This window comes from Humulus lupulus, chromosome X (genome assembly GCF_963169125.1).
Source record: "Humulus lupulus chromosome X, drHumLupu1.1, whole genome shotgun sequence".
Taxonomy (NCBI): domain Eukaryota; kingdom Viridiplantae; phylum Streptophyta; class Magnoliopsida; order Rosales; family Cannabaceae; genus Humulus; species Humulus lupulus.
This window is the reverse complement of record NC_084802.1, coordinates 70,942,649-70,959,820: the sequence shown is the minus strand read 5'-3', so window position 1 is coordinate 70,959,820 and position 17,172 is coordinate 70,942,649. Positions and strand designations below refer to the sequence as shown.

At 36.3% G+C, this 17,172-nt stretch overlaps 1 long non-coding RNA gene across 2 annotated transcripts; it reads right to left on the bottom strand.

The window, feature by feature from the left end:
- Window positions 1-14,624: 14,624 nt before the first annotated feature.
- Window positions 14,625-16,945, bottom strand: LOC133803835 (uncharacterized). Of its 2 annotated transcripts, XR_009878179.1 has the most exons (3): window positions 16,815-16,945; window positions 16,118-16,479; window positions 14,625-14,927 (listed from the first exon to the last, which is right to left on the bottom strand). It is a non-coding gene; the product is annotated as an uncharacterized LOC133803835 (long non-coding RNA). The 2 variants fall into 2 exon arrangements; XR_009878178.1 differs by having other exon boundaries at window positions 16,118-16,929.
- Window positions 16,946-17,172: the final 227 nt, after the last annotated feature.

The following is a 17,172-nucleotide window of genomic DNA, read 5'->3' as shown; positions in this document are numbered from 1 at the left end:
GTGGCGGCCGATCAGCTGACTATGTACATTAAGCCCCCGAAGCTCTCCAACTCAAGACTGGTCCACCTTGCTCTTGCCTTTACCGGCACCACGAAGCACCCATGAGCTGAGGCCCAGCAAGAAACCAGATAACAGGTCATAATCATTAATCAATCAATCAATCAGATAACTCGTAAAGCATAGTCATATATTCAACAATCCATAATATTCACATAATCAGACATTCAGCATACCAATTTCATCAAATTAATATTAATAATCAATTCATATATTAACCAGGGTCGACACCCTTAGGTTTCATCCCCTATTTATCCCACTGACTCCGGCCCGCTTAAACCGAGCTCAGTGAATATTAAGTTGTCCTCAACTACCAGTGGCCGAGCCACGCCCTGTGCGCAAATATTGATTCTAGCACTCTTAGGTCGTTTATCATATGTCCCCATGGCAGCATACCATCTATGACATCTTATATAAGTAAAGGGAACTCTTAGTCCCAACATAATCTCGTAACTGGGTGCAGTTTCTTACCTTTAGATTCTGATAGCTTGATTAGTGAAACCGTCCCTCAAGCACGATCCCGTCCGAGCCTTAGCGTACACCTAGTCACAGCCATGAATTAGATCCATCACTACACTTCAATTCCATAACCTAACCTCGGGACCAATCCGAGTCCTCGGGAAGCCCTAATTCCACCAAACGGGGTGGTGAAATCAAACCCCGAGCCCCCGGGCAAAAACCCTTAGAAATAACCCAAAAATCCACTTCTAAAGGCAGGGTAGCGCTACAGCGCCATAGAGTGGGCACTACAGCGCTACAAGCAGAGCAAAAGGCCCCAGAAAAACCCAAGCCTAGCGTTGTAGCGCCCAAAGGCTAGCACTACAGCGCTAGTTACAGAACCTTCAGCGCCCTATTTTTCTTCCTTCGATTTTCCCCGAGCCAAACCTCTATAGAACCCCTCCAAACCTCAACCATACTTCAAAGCAAGCATACCAATTACTACCTCTCACCCCCACACAACCCAACAACCTAAAATTTAGCCACATGCACCATCAAAAAAGGAAATCAAGAATTGAACTCAAGAACTCAAAAACTAATCAGCTGAAACCAGAACTAACCCAGCAGATATTCAAGCTCATAATTTCTTACCTTTGATGGGGAATTTGACCCTAGGTTTCCCTTAGTATCCTTCCAGCCTTTAGCTCCTCAATTCCTCAAGCTTAATTCCCTAGAATTCCCATTCAAAACTCAATTCAAACACAACTCATCAAAACCAGAAAAAACTCAGACCAAACTTTAAACCTTACCTTTATTTGGGAATTAATTGCAACTAACCCACTTGATCACCTCAAGAACCAAGGTCCCAACTCTAGTTTAAGTTCCCACTGAGTTACAGCTTCAGAAAATCCCCAAGAAATGAAGAAGAATGGCCAACCGAATGAGAGAAAAGGGTTAGCTTAGGAGTTTTGTTTTTCTTTCCTTATTTCTTTCCTTCTCTTTCCCTTTTTCTTCCAGCTTCTATCAATTTCTACACTTCCCACTAAGTCATAAAGGCAAAATATCACTTATCCCTTTAAATTCAAATTACCATATTTCCCTCCCACTTAAAACTAAACCTTTAAGTCATTCTAAGGGCATTTTGGTCATTGCTCCCAATTCCCACTAATTCCTCGAGTGTCCCTAATAATTACCGCTTACGTCCCGACACTTAACTAATCACCAATTATATTCCTCAATATCAAATAGCCTCCAATATATTTCCCAGATTCCCAAAAATACCCTCGGGCTCCCCCGAGCCAGGTATAAATCCCCGCCGTCACTTTTCTGCTAAACCGCTCACTAGGATCGCCTCGAGCCACAAGCTAAAAATATATCCACATAATAATGTGGTCTCAACAATTTATCACAAATATTTACTTTTATGCCCTCAACAGGCCAAAATTACGAATATACCCTTTATAACCTAATCAGGGCCTACATGCATACTAATACTCATAATCATGCATCTCATATATCCAAATAGTCATATAAGCATGCTTATCACATAATCATGCATTTAATCATTTAAATCACACATAATCCAGTTATGCCCTCCCAGCACACTAATCAAGGCCCTTAAGCCTTATTAGTAATTTTGGGTCGTTACAAATACCATGGCTCTAAAGTATAACATCAATAAAAATGATCTAAAATTAGTCAAAGTGTATGGATAATTAACCAAACACAAACTAAATGAGTCTGGAATGAACCAGTAAATTCTAATCAACATAACTAAAAGTTGGAATTCTAGATAAACCAACAAAAAATTTATAAGTCAAGACAAAACTATAAATTTTTGCAAATAAGTTTAAACCTCGCGACTTCAAGACCATACTCGATGATGAGGAAAAGTTACTACAATTAAGAAAAAAAAACAACTAGGATAATAAAGTTACCCACCAAAAAAGTATTTTAAACAAAGATACGTGGTAAAAGTAACATTCAATCTTGAAAATAACAAAGTCGAAAAATGTGCAATCGAATGAACTATGTATGAATGCATGGAAATTCAAGCTCAAGCACAACAAGTATTTGTGGGGATAAACAAATATGGAAGTAAATACTTTATGGGCATGCTCGAAATATTTTAAGACTAGAAATGTGAAGCGTGCAATAGAGAAAAAAAACGTTAAAGGTAGACAATGTGCACAAAGATTTCGATAAAGAAATTTAAGCATAAAATATAAACTACCATCAAAATATAAAAAACTCAAACCTTGAGTTTTAATTGTCTTTGCCCAAAGGGCATAAAAAAATCTTTAATTACAAAAAAAAAAAAAAAAAGGGACGCGGCCCTTTTTAAAAAACATGATTCATTTTTGGCCAGCAGGAGCAGACTCAGCTTCTTCGCCTTTTTCCTCTGCACCACCACCATCCAAGGTAGTGACAGTAACCTCATCCTTGGCCAACCAAGCCTTCCACTTATAGACAAACTCCTCTTCCTTATCAAGGAGGAACGAGGTGTCCATCTCGGGGTTCAGAGACCACATCATGTACATAGCCCGATCGATAGCCCAATTCTTCTTGGCCTTGAATTCATCGAGGATGCATTTATTCTCATCCTCGAGGATCTCAAAGGCGGCACTCTTTTCCTCCTTCGGGTGATCGATCTCGACCTTGGCTGCGCTCGTCTCCGCCTTCAGGCAATTGATCTCGGCCTTAGCGGCGCCAAAATCAGTCGTCTTGGTATCGAGCTCGGCCTTCAAGTTGTTGACGTCAGCCTCGGAAGAAGAAAGTTTATCCTGGGAAATATTGAGGGCATCCTTGACCTTGGCTTGGGCCTCCCTGACCTCTTGGAGCGATGTCTCAGCACAGGCTTGGGCCTTCGTGTCTTCCTTGAACAGACTCTCGGCTTTGTCCTGGGCTCCCTTGGCCCCCTTCAAGTCGTCCCCGGCATGGCTTGGAGCTCTATGGGCGTCGTGGACCAAGGCCTCGGCAGTAGCTATTTTCGAGGAGAAAAGGTAGCTCTGGCGTATGACACCAAGAAGGGTCTGAAACACAAGATTATAATAGTTAGAAAAAATATATAACAAGTAACCATGAAAGTAAAAGTCAAACGATGCAGACTTACCGAAACCTCGAGTTCCATAGTCTGATCAGAAATGAGTGTGGTGTTATCTCCCCTCAAAAATCGCAAAACATTGGCATCGAGGTTGCTACACAATGGGCCTGCCTAGGATAGCAGGTCCGAGCATAGGTCGACCCCTAGGGTCCCAGCCATGTTTACCAGGGGGGTACTCGGGCATATGTGGTGCGGCCACAAATTTTTGAACCACGGTCGTCGGGGCGCCCACCAACCTTTTTGCCTTTGTCCCCAGTGAGGACTAGGCGGGGAGGAGGAGGAGGAGTCTTCTTTCCCTGAGGAGAAGGCACAGTGGTTGGGGGCTCATTTTTGATCACCTTCCAAGTCACGGGAGTAAGGTCCTCAACCATATTCGTAGCATCAGGAGTCTGGACCTTAGGCTCATTGGAGATAGTTTTTGAGGTCGCCAGGAGAGGGTCCTCAGCAACCTTCGTAGCCTTTGATGGAGGACCACCCTTCTTCGAGGTGGTGCCTCCCCGCTTATTACCTCAAGCCTTTGGAGGCATCCCCAGGATGTTGTCCAAGTCGGAATCCATCTCGCCTGAAAAGAAAAAAGAAGATCAGTTAAGGTGAAAAAAAAAAAGTATACATGTTTTAATATTAAAGATGACTAAGTATTAGGAACCTAACTGGAGGGCTCATTTGAGCTCGAGCTCAAGGACCAGATAATTCCTCTATCTTCTGATGAGGCTAATGGTGTCCCCTCCCTAAAAGTAGGGGACATCCTCGAAAGGTCCCTATAGTCATTGGTCTCGTATTGTACGGCTATCCCATCCCAAACCTCGTTTAAACTATACATTGTTTGGTATTTCCCCAACCAACTATCGAATTTATGAACCTTAAGGTCTACCCCTGAACAACCATAAAATTGTTCTGGGAATTGTTAAACAAAACTATGGTAGTGGGTTCTTGTTCAAGTAAGGTGGGAGACCATTTGGACAGGTCAAGCACGACTTTACCTCCTTTAGTCGAGCTCATTGAGGCATCATCTTGTGCTTCGTTACCCGAGTGAAGGCTGGACAGGCTAAGGTCTAGTGTCGCGTGAGCTCGAGCCCTCATGTTTTCCCCTGGAAGGGAGCTTGGTTGTTGGCACAGGGACTTCCTCCCACGTCGCATACTTGTGGATTCCCGAGGTGTTTGTAGACTCACCTTCACCAAGGAGGCCACAGAGTCAAAGTTTGTTCTCGTGAAGGTAATTGAGGGATCAAAGACCGTAAGGGAGCTTGAGAACTGCTTCCCTATGGTCCTTCATGACCTCGGTAGGCTTTGGGTGATGATAATTGGCTACAAGAAAATACTAGACGAGTATTTCAAACTCGAAATAAAAGAAGAAATCAAAGAACCATGACAGGGTACTTACAAATCCGTTGAAATGAGTAAAAACGAGAGGGAGCGAGACCGTCCGTCCAGAAGAAGATGGACTTGAAGTTAAGAGGATGGTTGGGGATATCCTCGAATAGCCGCTTCTCCTTCGGATAGCTCGAGAGGTAGTAGAAGCCATCTTCTCTATGAGCTCGGGAAGGGTTACATTTGAGGCAGAAGAGATAGAGGATTCCATGCGTGAGGGCCCCTCCCACTTCATCTCATGGTACAGCAACCTCAAAGTGGTCAAGACTCTATACGAGTTGGTTTGGAGCTAGAATGGGGTGAAACCGGCATAATCCAGGATGTTTCAGAAATAGTCCTTTAGAGGCAATAAGGCCCCAACTCGCATGTGCTCGCGACTCCAGGTTGCGAGCTTAACCTTCCTCTCAGGATCGTCTTCGCCAGGGGCGAAGCAGCTCCTTTCGTCGAAGCTGGTGGGCCAGCACACCAGCTTGCCAGATAGCTTTATCCCATGGCATGATAGTAACTCTGAAATCTGTCAAGTCGAAATGACCGAACTTTGGTAATGCTCGGCCTCGAAGAATGATTTTTCCGAGGCCGGGATGGAAAGAGATTTGGGAGCTATGGACGGTTGATTTGATGAATTCTCCATTAGGCTGAATGAAAGAGTGTCGGGAGAGTAGGCTATGGTGACTTTAAGCTTAGGGTCTAGTGGAATTGGCTGGATCTCAGGGTCCAGATCGGGATATACCGCAACTCGAAGCTTTTTTCTCTTCCTCTCTTCGACTTCGTCAATTTGACGTTGAAAATGGGCTCGTATATCCTCTCATTCGAGATGTTCCTTATGCCCGCGGATTAGTCATTGATTTCACGTGAATGTCGATTCAGGTCGATGAGATGATGGGTGGTAAGGGATGGCAGTGGGCCCCCACCGATTCTCTGAAGACTGCGACATCTAACAAGAAAGAAAAAGGTGAGGGTCCATTATAAAAAAGAAGAGGAAAAGATTAAGATCTTGATAACTCGAGTTTGCAAGCTCGAGATAACGAGATCACCTTAATCGAGCCTAAAGGCTCGAAATGGCGATTAACTCAAATGCCAACACCAAACCATTATAAATTTTGGGGCATCGAGGGTGTACCCACGCGAGTGTAGGGTAGTTATTGTCAGTTTAAGAGTATTCAAAATTTCTAGGAAAAAGTGGGTGGTTACCCAAAAAGGAGATATTGTCGGAATACGTGCGTTAAAACCATAATTTAGAACCCTATTTTTTAAGCTACACAAAATCTATAACCTAATACCCCATAACCTAAAAAGGTTCCATTTTTATCTTCTTTTTTTATCAAAATATTTTTGCCTAATGCATGTTTCTAATCTATACAAGCCTACACAAATCAAAAAACTACCTCTAGCAAAGAAGGCTTCAAGAGTGAGGTAATAACCAGAAAGGTTTTCTTACATACAGAGAGGAAACGTATATAAAAAATAAATATACATATATGAAGGTCAGAGAACTTGCACAATGTGGATTGTGGGTATGAAAAAATCGTCGACTGTAGAAGAGGTAGTAGGAACGATCCCACGGAGCTGAAGGTGGAAAGAGTGCTTTGCTTCTTCGGTTTGGAGAACATGCAAAGAGAAAAGCTCTTGTTCGTGTTTTCTTTTCTGAAAGTTAAAATGCAAAGATGAATAAAATGGACAAGAAGAAAGGATATATATAGGAGAGTGAGGAATTGTAAAAGGCAAATGGATATGATCCCTTGATCTGGGATGGAAAGTGATCTAAGGGTTCACATTTGATTTCCAAATGTTGGCAGCAAAAAGAGAATGGGAAAGGACGTGCGTAGAAAAAAGAGTAATCGAGTACTTTCGGTATGCAATCCCCTAATGACGCATGTCCACACTCCAATGTAGTAGGTGGGCACATTTTTCAAAAGTGAAGCTCAAAAGTGTCCTTCTCAGAGGATTTGAACCAACACTTTTGAGGGGGGAAAATGTTACACCAAAATTTCAAGAATAAATAAATAGGCTCGAAAAGAGTAAGGTCGAAAATAACAAGTATTGGTTGTACACTTGTATAAATTGACATATGATTCCAGCTCTGTGATCAGAGTTCGAGCATGAGTTGCAGGCTCGAACACACCAATCTTCTCTGAGGAATGAGTTCGAAAAAATCACTGGATGAGGAGGAGGTTATAGCCGAAACGATGAGCTCGAAGCCTAGCCATTCTCGAAAGGGCGTCAGCACAACAAATGAGCTCAGTGATGCGTTTTTCACACGAAAAAACTGTTAGGAAATCCCTATTTCTTAATGATTCATTGTTATCATATATTAAATCTCTATTGTGATGGGATATTATGTAATTAACGCATTTATAATATTTATTTGATTGATTGTAACTTTCTTAAATCAGAGAAAGATATTCTTGTGACCAGGTCTATAAATAGCCTGGAATAATTCATTTGTAGACACGCACAAAATTGTACAAGAGAATACTCTACCAAATTGCTTTTTGAAAATCTTTGAGAGAGTAGTGAGAATAATAATAGTGACTCGTGGACTAGGCAGATTTTAACTGTTGAACCACGTAAAAAGCCTTTGAATTCTTCTACTTTTTCTATATTTTTGTTTAGTGTTCTTCATATCTAAGTTGACGAAAAACGACGCCAACATATCTCAAAAGACTTCCAATTGACTAATATTTTGACGATATTGGAGGATCTATTTATGATCTCCCAAATTATCAAATAATTGTTCTAATTTATGTTAGTAGTAGTAGTTTTTTTTTTTAAATAGTGTTAATTTAATTTCATATTTTGAATTTTTTTAATATTATTGGTATTTTATTTTTGTTATTAGTTTTTATGTTGTATATTTTTATTTGTTTTTAAAAAGTTATTATAATATTTTAAATTTTTTAAAAAATGAAATAAATAATAATAACAAAAATAAATAATAAAAACTTAAAATGATATACATGTAATTAAGAAAAGTTAATAAGGACATATGGAATTTTCACGTTTTGCTTAAAATGCACAGTATCAACAACAATATTGGTGATGCTAAGTAAAAAAACTTTATTACGAAGTTCAAGTTGATGTTGGGTTTACTTCATTTTAAAATATAAGTGTGTTTGGTGTCAATTATTGGAGATGCCCTTAGATCTTGAATTGTGAATTATTTTTACAAAAAATAAAATAAAATTGTATATACCTCATTTATTAAAAAAATGAGAATTAAAGTTTTTTAAATAAAAATTAGAGTTGTTCTTAATATAATAAATAATTAATAAAAAATATAGTTGGTTAATGCAATCTCAGTTATTAGTGAGTAAAATTTTAGTTGAACATAAACACTCAATTTATTTTTTTTTTTTTAAATTATTAGAATTAAGATTTTTTTTTCTTTTTTTTTTTTTTTTGTTAGCAATAGAATGTTGATGTAGTTACTGAGTCTAAACTTTTATAAAAATAATTATAAATTTAAAATATTAAAGTTTAGATATTTTAGTTAAAGCATAAATATTGAATAAAAAGATATTTAAAAAAAATACTTTTATGTTATTTTGTTGGGCAATTATAATAAATGACATTTTTTTAGGATAATAATTAATAATGTCACTTATTTTTAAGTTAAAGAAAAATATATTTTTTTCAAATTTTTAATAACTAATAAATTAAACAATACTTACGTGGCGACTCAAGTGGTGCCCAATTTACCATTTTTTAACATTTTTTTTATTAGAAGCATATGACTTTAATCTCGTGGTATATGCATATTAGTTTTGTTTAATTGGTTTTTATTTTAAAGTTATGTTGATATTTTTTCTATGGGTTGTTGGTATTTTATTTTGCAACTAGTGTATATGTTTTTGTAGTGTGGTATATTTTTTTTTTTTGTAGATGATATTTAGTTTCTAAATTGTTATACATAATTGTATCATGGTATATATATTTTAATGGTGGTATATAATTTTGTTAGCATAATATATACATTTTTTTAATAATAATTTTGTAAGTGTTGTTGGTATATAGTTTTTCAACTCAGTATATGTATTTTATGGTATGGTATATTATTTTTTGTAGATGATAGTTAGGTTCTATCTTGTTATATATAATTGTGGTATATTATTTTAGCATGGTATATACATTTTAATGGTGGTATATAATTTTGTTAGCATGTTATATACATTTTTTTTAGTAATAATTTATTTTTTATTTTTTAAGTGTTGGTATATTATTTCCCAACTCAGTATATATGTGTTGTACCCTAAAAATACAAGCTCATCTATCTTTCTTAGGGTACAGCTAACACGTATTAAGTAAATGATGCAAGACTTTGGAGATGTTTAGTTAGCTCCTGACCAAATAGCTCGAGGTTGTGTCACTGTGTCCGAGACAGCCCAGGATCCTTTAGATCGTTTGAAGCGCAAATGATAGAGATCAGTATCCAATGTCATGTGTCCAGATCGCCTTCATTATGCCCAAGTATTATCTAAGTCAATTTGTCCTGCTCCAGTTATATCCAGTTCGAGAGTGGCATCTAGCTCCAGGTGGTTCAAAGATACACATGGAAGAATCCTTACAGACTGGAATCCCCAATATGCGCAATAAATGCACACAATCGTTATATATATTTATTGATGTAAATGGCAATAGGTTTAATTGGGGTATTCACTATCCATTTGTTTGGGAAGTTACCCAATCTTGTATGTTACCATTTATAGTATGGTTACCAAATATTGTCCATCATAATTCCCTATAAATATAAGGGGAATTGGCAGTAAAAATGGACCGACATCTTGCATGCTAAAACTCAGCTGAAATTGTCATAAACAATTTCATCAAGAGCTCAGAAGAAGAATAAGAATGATTCGTGGACTATGTGGATTTTAACCACTGAATCACGTAAAAAATTTGTGTTTATATTTACGGTTTATTTTCAAGCTTAATCTCTCTAATCAGATTTCTTAATCCCTTGTTGGTGAAAAACCGCATCAACAGAATGGTGTTTTCATTGAGAGCATATTAGGCTTGAAATTCGTCAGAGAATATTCAACACAATAATCAACATAGTAGTAACTCATTCCATGCGTGGCAATGAATCAGAGAGATATGGTGATCATGGAGATTACCGTGCAGTGTAAAAGGAGGGGTTGGCCAATGAGGGGAGTTGAAATGCATGGGGTGTCATTATATACATGCAATTAGTAGCATTGTACACTTAGATAGTCAAAACCAATCAAGTAACCAAAGTATTTTCCTTTCTCTTCCTTCCCTCCCAAAAACCGAGACACTCAACATCTTCCTCTCAATTCTTTTCATTTCCAACTCTAAAATTTCAAAGCCTCTCTCTCCCACTCACTTTCAGTTTTCTCTCTCTCTTTCTCTCTCAAAGAGAAACTCCATTGAAGCTTGTGAACAAACTTAAGAAAACAAGTTCAAGGTAACATCTTTCACCCTTTTTTCTTGTCCTTTCTTTATGCCAAAGTCTTCCACCATTTTTCTCTGAGTTTGGATCTCATTTCTTCCATTGTAGTGCAAGCTCCAAGCTTAGGAGGGCACCCATAATCCATGAAGGAAAGAAAGGTGGTGTAGGCAAAAGATTTTGAAATCTCAAAAGGTAATCCCTTGAATACGAAAAAAAATAGAAAGAAATCTACCTCTTCCTTTCATTTTCTTTCTATAAATCTTAGTATAATATAATCACGAGTGTGTGGGGGAGTGTGTTAAAGGAAATCTAGGAAGGAAGGTGAATCCAAAGCCATAGGAGATAGACCCCAACTCTTGAACTAATTTGTAAAATAGGAAGATTACATAAGTTTAGACTCAAGAATCACTCAAAAATGATTTTTGAATTAGGAGTTAAAACCTTTGCAAAATTAGTATTCAATCTAAAAAATATATTCTGGCAGTTGGTATTCATTTTTTGGAAAAAATATTTGAGCAGGCTATAAATGATTTTAGGAGCTATATTTGGGTAGTGTTACTTTAGACATATTGAAGATAAAGCCTTTAAAACAATTTGTGAAAATTCCTCTTAGTTTATGAGTTATAAATTTTACAAGTTAGGTTATTGAAACTAAAAATTTTCAGTTTTGGACAGTTCTGATCTACAGGTTTTGAACACTTATATTGTGTTGAAAAATGGTGTTTAGACTTTTTTTTTTTTTTTTTGCGTGAACCTTGTCTATATAACAACGTTCAATCCCATAAAAATCTGTAAGAATATATTCAACGATTTTAAAATGGCGAGGTCTCAAAGTTAGTCATTTTACACAAAGCGAGCTATTTCCAACACTTAGTCAATTTTATAAATTTTACAAGTTAGGTTATTGAAACTAAAAATTTTCAATTTTGGACAGTTCTGATCTACAGGTTTTGAACACTTATATCGTGTTGAAAAATGGTGTTTAGACTTTTTTTTTTTTTTTTGCGTGAACCTTGTCTATATAACAACGTTCAATCCCATAAAAATCTGTAAGAATATATTCAACGATTTTAAAATGGCGAGGTCTCAAAGTTAGTCATTTTACACAAAGCGAGCTATTTCCAACACTTAGTCAATTTTATAAAAAAAATTCTAAGTAAAAGTTAGATTTTTCACCAAAATCCTACTTTTATTAATTAATAGATTTATAATTTATATTAATTAATTATTAAGGTTAAATTGAATGAAGAAATAATATTTTTACAAAATTAATGGATTTTACTGTTAAAATTGAAAAAAAATGGGGTCCAAAGCCCTAATTTTAAAGAAACTACATAAAGGACCTTTTTGAAACATAAAATCTTTTCCAAGGGCCTTTAATTAAATTAACTTTTAATCTTAGTTTTATTTTTAATAAAGTAAAGTCCACTATTCTCTAATTATAATTTATTTCCTTAAAATAATCATTTCTTAACAAATTATTTCACTAAGGGTGATCCCGTAATTTAGCATGTTTTTTGAAAATTTACCTACCTGCCTAGGATCGATAGTTGTGACAGCATCGTAGAGTATGCTTATTGGTTAATACTTAGATAACGAGGTTTAAGAGTTTGAATTAGTCGTTTAGTGGGCTAAACTAAGAAAGGATGATAATACCCTTACTTAGTAAAATGTAATAACTAAAATGTCTGATAGTTTCTTAATAACTTAATTGCCATAATTAATCGAGTATACTGTAGGAATTACACTATTGACTAAATGGAGTGTGTAGCTATGGTCTAAGGATTTACGCTCGGAGTGAAGGAATCAAAGTAAGCAACCTTTGACTTCTCTAGCCACAACATGAAAAATACTAGAGTATCGATTGCTAGAAATAGGATATTACATTAGTTATGGAAAGGGGCTCAATTAGAGACAATGACTAAGGGGTGCTTAGATCCTTTCTAGGATGGTGCAGTAAGTACTCCGCCTATGTTAGCAAAGTGCAGACAGTTTCTGCCTTTGACATTCTTATAGCTCGATTCAAGTCCATGACAATTATCATCTGTAACTCCTGGTCTGGTTCAAGTCTGTGACAACTACTATTAGGTCCAATTCAAGTCCGTGACCCTCTATCCAGTTCAAGTCTGTGACCTCCTGTAACGTCCTGGTTGGCCAAGACCATTACACTGTGTTTAAAATAGTGCTTAGCTCGCTAAGCGAGTCATTTGAACTTAAATGTGTAATTAAAGACTAAATCAAGGTTAGGTATTAAAGATTTTGGTCAATGAAGTAATTATTTTTTATTAAAAATATTCAGTTTATACACGGGATCCCAAAAAATGGTTGCAGACTAGTAAAATACAAATTAGTCGTCCTAAGTGGCAAAACGGGGTTCAACCCTAGTTCCTCCCAAGCTATCCCGGCCGTGGCAGTCGAGTAGGTTGCATATGTACACACCGCCCATGAAGCTCTCCAACTCATGGCTGGTCCAGCTTACCTTGCCCTTACCTACACCACATAGCACCTGTGAGCCAAGGCTCAACAAGAAAACTTAAATCAACAGGTACAAATGAGCAACAGTATATAAACAGTAAACTTAGATCGATAAATTCAATCAGCAACAGGATATAAACAATAAGCCTAGCAGTAATAACATGCCCAATCAAACACATAATCCAATCTCAACAATCAATACAGTTAGTTAAGTGCAATCAGCACTTCTGTTTATTTGTATAACGTTCAGCCCCTGCACCCTTAGGCTGAGTCCTCTAGTCTTATAGCCAACCCCGGCACGCTTAGGTCGAGCTGCGTTCCACACGCTTGTTGTCAGCCCCAGCGCTCTTAGGCTGGCCTTCAGAATAGATATAATCACATAATCATATATATATATATATATATTGCACAACACGCAATCAGATGCAACATATACAAGCATGCCCTACAGGATATTCTCAAATATAGTTATATCCATATTCTCACATATAGTCATACTCATATTTATTAATAGGGGTTTGAGCCCCGATCACAACCCGGGTGCAGTTTTCTTACCTCGAGTCCCAAGCAGCAAGCGTATGGCAGTCCCAAGCACGATCCCTATTCCCGAGCCTTAGTGTTTTAACCTAGTCACAACGCAATAATGGATAATCATCAATCACTTATACTATTAAAGAGTTTCAAGGTATATTTCCAGCCTCCAGGATCTCGAATTCTACTAAACTGGGTAGTAGAATCCTTCCCGAGCCTTTAGATTTGAGTTCCCGAGCTTAAAAACCTTAATTCGCCAATGTTCTATATTTGAGCTGCGACGCTTCTCAGAGGTGTCGCGACCCTCTACAAGTCAGAGAGCATCCTAAGGCATTTCCCTGAACACGCGTCGTAGCGCAAACTACCTAACACCGCAGCGCTAAGGCGGTTGAACAAACCCCTCTGGGCCTCTGAGTTCATGCGGATCGCAGCCCTCCAAGAACAGCACCACGGTGCGACCTTGCAAACCCAAATTTTCCAGCATTTTCCCTACGTTTTTCCTAAGCCAAACTTATCAAAATCCATCCTAAACAAGAACCCAAGCCACAATTGAGTCCCAAAACCTCAGTAATATTCTTATGACAACACAAATACAGCAATAACTAAACTAAAACTCCATTACAGCTCAAAATTCACCTCTTGAGTTCGAAACTCAAGAGCACCAAAATAAACAAATCAAAACCTAATCAACAGCAGAATTGAAGCTTACCTCATTGAGAATCATGACCCATAAACTGAACCTCAATCAATCCCAGCTCCAACCTTCAATTTCCTAAGCCAAACTCCTACAAAATGCCTCAAACCCCAACTAAGACTCAAGAGAGGGAGAGAAACGTGAGAGAGCGAGAGTGAATAGTCTAGGTGCTTCTTCCCTTTTCTGCCTGACTCCTAAACCTCCTAAGGCCCCTAGAAGACTAAGGTAGTCCAAGGCCAAGGAAATGACCTTAATGCCCCTTATCCAAGAGTTCCCTCTTCAAATCCCTCAAGGGAAAATCCGTCGTTAGTCGCATGGCAGGTCAATTGTACAACCGACTTAAAGTGTACAACATGGTAGTCCAACTGACCTATAGTGTTCTGCATCACAACTCAGTTTTTGTACAACCAATTTGTGGTGTTCCATTTTATTTTCATATTAATCAATATTTTTTTTCATATTAACTTGTAGGACCCTCCCACTATTAAAATCGAGCACCAAATAGAATAAAACTAATATTAAAAGTACTAAAGTCACAGATTAAAAAATACACTTAATATCACCAATATATATCAATAAATTTACATTAAACTCGGATCTATACAAATTTACATTATATACAATATACACTATATATATACAAATATAGAACAATCAAATCTTTACAAATTTACATATATAATACATTATACAAATATACAAAACTTAGATTAAAAGATTGATGACCATAATAATACCCAAACTCCAACCATAAAAAACATATCAACAAACTTTATGACCACCATAGACACTCTCATAGATGCCATAAACGCCAACATCATTCTTTGTTATGCCATTATCAACTCCCATACCTAAGAAGCCAGAAGAATTCATGATCAATACACACAGCAGTAATTTTATCACTTAAATTTCATAAAGATCTAAACTCAAGCAAAACACATTGCTCATAAATAAATACAATTAGTGAGAGATATGCATATTTGAACTTTTGAGTCAATATACATGAGTATATGCTGTATATTATTACCTCACATCTCATCTCCTATACACAAAAATTTTGTCACCCTAATCTCCTCTGTTTTTAATAAAGCCTCCAATATGACACAATCAGTGCACTCATTTTTTAATGCTTGTGTCTTTCTCATACATACAAGACTTGGAGCAGAGATTAGCGAAACAAGAATAGGTATAAAAGAAAACACAAAATACATTGCACCAGATATGAGCAAGACTTTGAGAATGCAAACTTTCATAGGGAATTAGATTAAGGCTCAGAAAAATAAAGAAGTCATAATACATAATATAAAAATTTGAATTCCAATGGCATTTGTTAGGTGTAGGAAAAACGTTATCATGTGGTGCATGTTGTAATAAAATCCCAAATCTGACAAATTTAAAATTTGTTTAAACTATACAACTCACTACAGGAAAAGTTGTCGCGTTCATTTTTGGCCATCTAAATGCTCTAGCTTATACTCACCATCTAAATGAAATTTTTTTCTCTTCTTTTCTTGGGTTCAAATAAAAGCATATCAAACACGTACACAATACTTTACATACATATCCAGAACATGAGATGTTAGTGTAAGAATCAGAGCATAATAACTCTTTTATACCCTACGCGACTGGTATAACTCAACACCTATCAAAATTATGGCAACTAAAAGTTACAATACAAATGATCATCATATATCAATTATTCAACTATCCTTATATTAAAAAACAAAGACTCCACTATTTCTCTTTCTCCTTCACGTTTTCTTATTATAAATTGTTATCCTAATTCCCTTTATGAAATAATTTCCCAAAACTCACTATATATATATATATATATATATGTTGGATCTTAAAAGAATGAGACAAACTGAGCTTGTTTAACATATAGTTTTTATATGTAATAATAATAAAACTTTATGTACAAAATATACTCAAATTTAAACTGGGCGATTCAAAACTTCGTTAATGAGAAATTGAACAACCCCAGAAAAAAACAACACAAAATGTTTGAATTTATTATACATACAAGAAAGTGGAAACTCACATGCACTAGATGGAGGTTCTCTGAGCTGGAACTTATTCACCGCCGAAAGTGATTTACTTTGCATAGTTTTTCATTTAACCCCAAATCAGTATCCACAAAACCCTCAATAAAATCATAAATAACACACTCATCTACATGCATATATATATATATATATTGAGTTGGAATATTGATGACGCTGAGAATGGTAGAAGCGCTTTACTCTGCAAAGATTTTCATTTTGGGTCAGAATTTTGCCACAAAGAGATATAGATGCTTGCTATGTCTTCATATACGACAATGTAGTTGTGCTCTCATGAGCCTCCTATCCACTGCTGAATGACGTAGATTCTCCATAGTAGCTAAATTGACCATCAACATCACTACAATTAATAAAAAAAAAAAAACTCATTTTTTTAGGAATGAAAAACAAAAGATCTTTTGTCAAAAAAAAAAAACAAAACATCTTCCATCGAGGAAGAGAACCATGGCACCAAAGTGAGGGGTTGACACCCAGGAAAAAAACTGGTTTTGTTAGCGAACCAGGCGATGTTGCCCTTGTTATAACAGTACACCTAATCTCACTGTCTCTCATATTCGTTTGGCGTTTCACATATAAATAAACTTAAAAACCCTAGAAATTTCTCGTTTGATTTCAATTTGGAAGAGTGGGAAGAAGAGAAACAAGAGAGAAAATGAATAAAAGGCAAAGACTGACCTAAAAGCATTGAATGGTTGCAACAAGAAGAGCAGCCACAGTCATGACTAAGTGAAGAAAGAAGGTAGAAGAGGAATAAGAGAGAGAATTAGGGTTTGCTTATATCTTCTTTTCTTTTGCCCCGCCTTTTTTTACGAAAATTTTATGTTAGAGACTTTTGTAATTTTAAATTATAAATATTATTAAATTAAAAAAATTTCTTATTTATAAAATATAAATTAAAATTTTTTAATTACAAATAATTAATTAATTTATTTATTTATATTTCAAAAATTATAACATATGTAATATTAAGAAGAATAATTTTTTTATACTTATTTCATACCCAAATAAACTAAACGGATAATTCTATGGTAGG